This window comes from Canis aureus, chromosome 13 (assembly GCF_053574225.1).
Source record: "Canis aureus isolate CA01 chromosome 13, VMU_Caureus_v.1.0, whole genome shotgun sequence".
Lineage (NCBI taxonomy): Eukaryota > Metazoa > Chordata > Mammalia > Carnivora > Canidae > Canis > Canis aureus.
In genome coordinates this window covers 50,680,202-50,685,461 of record NC_135623.1, presented here as the reverse complement: position 1 = coordinate 50,685,461, position 5,260 = coordinate 50,680,202, and positions in this window count along the sequence as shown.

Below are 5,260 nucleotides of genomic sequence, written 5' to 3'. Positions count from 1 at the left end.
AAGGGAACTTCGGTTTTGTCTCAGCATTGATAAGAATCAAATCTCCTGGTTAAAATATTTAAACTTTAAAATACAGAAAATGTATATACAGATTAATGCACATATTTTAAGTGTACTAAATTTTCCATACAAAACATAGCTATGATTGAAAGAATTTTTCACAGATTAGCTTCTGGTTTTACGCATTTCATACATTGCTTCTTCTCCAATATCTAACGCAAATAATGTTGAGTGTATTTGGAGGAATTTATTCAGAAAGTATTGCCAAGTCTTCTGTCATGATTCTCGGTGAAAGGACCCACCAGACAGTAACAAAATTTCCGGGAGACATTCTTACACTGGGATAGCTGGTCATAACCTGCCCATACATGAAAGTAACAACAAACCATAGAAATATGTCTCACTCCACCCAAAACGAAGGTATCACCAATTCAACTTTCCTTTCCCAGATCCTAAAAGGCAGATACTCCATCATCACCTAAAGACACGGGACATGTGATACAGGGGAAGTTAGAATAGAAAGAGAAAATGGTTTTAACTGATGACAGATAAAATATCTTCATTTTGAAACATTTACAAAAACATTTGCCTATGGGAACACATTGTTTCCAAGTCTTGCAAGGGGCACATGCCAGTAAGGGACATTGAAACTTCATAGGCTAAATCCACCTCTGAGAAGCAGCCAATAGAAATTCCTCTTCTGATATTTGCAAATGACATATCAGATAAAGGGCTAGTGTCCAAGATCTCTAAAGAACTTTTCAAACTCAACACTGAAAAAAAACAAGCAATCCCATTAAGAAATGGGCAGAAGACATGAACAGACATTTCTCCAAAGAAGACCTATACATGGTCAACAAGAACATAAGAAAATGCTTCACATCACTTGCCAACAGGGAAATACAAATCAAAACCACAATGAGATACCACCTCACACCAGTGAGAATGGGGAAAATTAACACTACAGGAAACAACAAATGTTGGCGAGGATGTGGAGAAAGGGGAATCCTCCTGCACTGTTGGTGGGAATGTGAACTGGTGCAGCCCCTCTGGAAAACTGTGTGGAGGTTCCTCAAAGAGTTAAAAATAGATCTGCCCTATGACCCAGGAATTGCACTGCTGGGGATTTACCCCAAAGATACAGATGCACTGAAATGCTGGGACACCTGCACTCCAATGTTTACAGCAGCAATGTCCACAATAGCCAAACTGGAAGGAGCTGAGATGTCCTTCGACAGATGAAGGGATAAAGTAGATGTGGTCTATATATATAATGGAATATTACTCAGCCATTAGAAAGGATGAATACCCTCCATTTATATCAACGTGGGTAGAACTGGAGGGTATTATGCTGAGTGAAGTAAGTCAATCAGAGAAAGACAATTATCATATGGTTTCACTCATATGTGGAATATAAGAAATAGCAAAAGGGACCATAAGGGAAGGGGGGAAGACAAACCATGAGATACTCCTAACTCTGGGAAACAAACAAAGGGTTGTAGAAGGGGAGGTGGGAGGCAGGATGGGGTAGCTGGGTGATAGGCATTAAGGAGGGCACATGATGATATGAGCCCTGGGTGTTATACTATATGTTAGCGAATTGGATTTAAATAAAATTCAAAAATTAAAAAAAAATTCTCTGCCCCTAGAGCTTTTTAACTCTGGGGGCACACTGCTTTCCATGCTACTGCAGGAAAATTCTACTAGATGTTTTACCGTGGTATGAAAGAGGTCACCAACTTTCTAGACTGCAATATCTATGATCTCATCACTTGCAACCTTACTGCTAAGCCAATGCAACATATTTTTAGTTGAGTTTTGTTTTTGTTTTGTTTGTTTTGTTTTGTTTTGTTTTGTTTTAGTGGCACAACATTCACCATACTCAAGGTACCAATTTTTGTTAGGATAACAGGCTACAACAAGAGATTCAACAATGTGTCTTAAAGAACAAAGAAGTTTATTTCTCTTCTATGTATTAGTTTCAAGGTGAACCATTAGAGCACGTGGGCATATTTGTTCCACCCAATTATTCAGAGGCCTGGGCTGACACTGGCTCTGTCGTCTTTGATATCTGGCTTCTAAACTTAATCTAATCATTGCCCTTTCAGGCAGTATGAGGGGCATTAAAGTGGATATCCTGGGCCAGGGGTTTTCTTCTAAGTAAATGGTGCAAAAGTGGCCCACAGGGCTCCCATTCACATTAACAAGAGCTTTGTCATATAACCACAACGAACTCAAAGAGGCCGAGACATGTAGTTTGGTTGTATGTCCAGGAAGCAAGGATGGGATGAATTTTTAACAGCATAAGTAGTAGTCTCTGCCACAAGACCTATTGAAGACATGTTCCTCCCTAGTGGCCCAGCCTCCGCTCCTACCTCCTTGGTGGCCACAAGGCTCAGTAGCCATGCTGCTGCCATCACCTGTCCTCTGTGCTCTCTTCTGCCCCATCCCTGAAGCTCTACCTCAATTCATTTCTTGAGGATGGACTTTCAAACCAGTAGATGCTTCAAAGAAAGTGTCCCATTTGGATAGTGGTTCTGCACTGGAAGATTTCCCCAGAGTCCTGCTGAGCACAAAGCCTCATTAACCTCTACCCTGGCTTGTCTTCACCGCCTCACCACAAATGCTCTTACCAAGGCCCCCAGTGACCTTCATGCTCTTGGCCTTGATAGAGACCTTTTAGTCCTCCTCCCTCGTAACCCTTCAGCTATTCCAATGAGTTGAGCTGCCTTCTTAGAACCTCTTCCATTGGGCTTTCCACTGATCTCAGGCCAGGCTTCCTCAAACTCCTTCCTTGCATATCTTTCTTCTGTATGATCTCTACTTTTGTTCATCTGAGCTCAGTCTAAACCTCCCCTGAGTTTCAAAATCCTTCAAAATCTTCCTCTGCCTTTCTATTCAATTGCATTTCTCATGTCAGTCTAAAATGCACCCTTCACATTGAACGCCTCAGTCCGTACTGTCCACACGGTGTCAATTCTCACTTCTGAAGCTTGGCTCAGCATTCTCCTTCCTGGAATGCCAACATTTCATCCTTCTAGCTCTTCATATAATCCATCCTATCGAGACCATTAGACCTCCCCGCCCTTGAAGGAGGCTTTCCCCACAGGTCCTAGAGCACATCAGTATCTATTTCCCTTCTCCAAACTGCCCTTACAGTTAGTATGAACTTCTTTCTACTTATGCATTCTATATATTTTTGTGTCGTTTGGGTGCGTGTTGGTCTTAGCTCACTGAGGGCAACAACCAGATCTTACTTTTTCTGTGCTCCTATCCACCACAGCATTTTCACCTTTCATAAAAGGCTTTCATCAAGAATTCCAATAATTGTTCTAGACTTTGAAGGAAGGTCTCTCAGACTTTTCTGATCAGAAGACTTAATGAGAAAGCTTGTTAAATATAGATCCCCAGAACCCCAACATGTTTTCTGAAACTCTCCAGAGGAGAAAAATAGGAATCTCATTATGGTGCTGTGGTTGACCCTTAGGAACAGAAGATCCAGCTAACCTCTGGTCGATGCAAGATCCCACTCATAGTATTTATCCTCTCATATGTGTACCCCATTTCCCTTCCTCTCCCACCATTACACCCATGCATTGTAACGTATGTAGTGTTTTACCTTTTTGTTTGTATGTATTTTTACATTATGGTATTGTTGTCTTATCTACACATATTTTTAAGTTTATGTAAATGTTGTTGGGCTATCTATACCTCTGCTTCTTTTTCCATGAAATATTGTGCTATATGAAAAAAAGAGAAAGAAATATTGTGCTATATGTACATTTAAGTCACTATTTCTCACCACTGCACAATATTCCTTGTAGTGCATTCTCCATTCAGCAATAGATTTCCGGTTACCTCCATTTCCTGCTGCCCCACAAATACCTCCCACAAATACCATGACAACAAACAACCTAATTCTCTTCTTAGGACTCTAAGTTATCCTACTCATTTGGTAAGATTATTATTTATTTAGTGAAGATTAAGTAAACAAGTACAGAAGAAAGAGGGGGAAATCTCATGCTTTCCAAATAGCTGTTGGATACCAGCCCTGAAGGAAGGCTAGAAATCCAATTATGCTTTAACCAAGGATGCTAACACTACAAAACAATATTTATTTTCCAGATACAGACTTTAGTAAAATTGGTAGTCCCAACAAATCCCAAGTAATCTATAATAAGGTTTGTAAAAAGGCTGAAGGTTGGGATCCCTGGGTGGCGCAGCGGTTTGGCGCCTGCCTTTGGCCCAGGGCGCGATCCTGGAGACCCGGGATCGAATCCCACGTCGGGCTCCTGGTGCATGGAGCCTGCTTCTCCCTCTGCCTGTGTCTCTACGCCTCTCTCTCTCTCTCTCTCTCTCTCTCTATCATAAATAAATAAAAATTAAAAAAAAAAAACCTAAAAAAAAAAAAAAAAAAGGCTGAAGGTTCTTAGCATAAAGCTTCCATTTATTTGGAGTCAATTATGGGAACACCCTCCCTGGTTATATCCTTGAGATAACCCTGACTCAAAAGAAAGTTTTGCAAACAACAGTGGTCTCCCCAAAGCACTCCCGAGGACAGTCTACCTTGAATGTCAATCAGGCCCAGTTGGGAGTCATCAAAAGAACTTTAGCAGAACCCAGTTGTCATGCGCTGTAGTGCAGGTATTTTTAAAAGCTGAGCACAGCAGAGGCTCCCCCATCAATTCTGGCTGGCCTCAATTTGTTGCCCAGAGCTATATTGCAGAACCTCAGATGTATTGCCAGAAGGGTCACTGGAGGATCGTGTATTTGCTCAAAGGTACTCAAACCCTCGTGTCTTTGCCCATAAATCATGGCACTAAAATGCATGTATTGGCAAAAACTACTCCAGCTGCCCAGGGCTTCTTATGACAAGGCCTTCAGATCTTCCACCATCATATCGAACAATACATGGAAAGAAACAGAGATACATCTATCTATTGAAATACTGAGCATAGCACCAGGCCTGAGGAATCTGAAGGAAATCTAAGAAGTTAATAAGAAATCAGAGCAACAACTTGAGGCAGCAGAGCTTCACATCTATGAGAGCATCCCTTATTTACCTATCTCAAAGAAGTAGGACAGCTTATTATTTAAAAATGTAAGGAGCAAAGAAGGAGAATAAACTGCAGTTTCCTTCTATAGATTGTGCCACTGGGGTGCAAATGGAATCCAAATTTCAGTCTCTCTCTGCTCAGCCCATGGCTATAAGAGAAAGGGCACATTTTTTAAACTAGTCTAACCAAAGCAGCACTCTTTT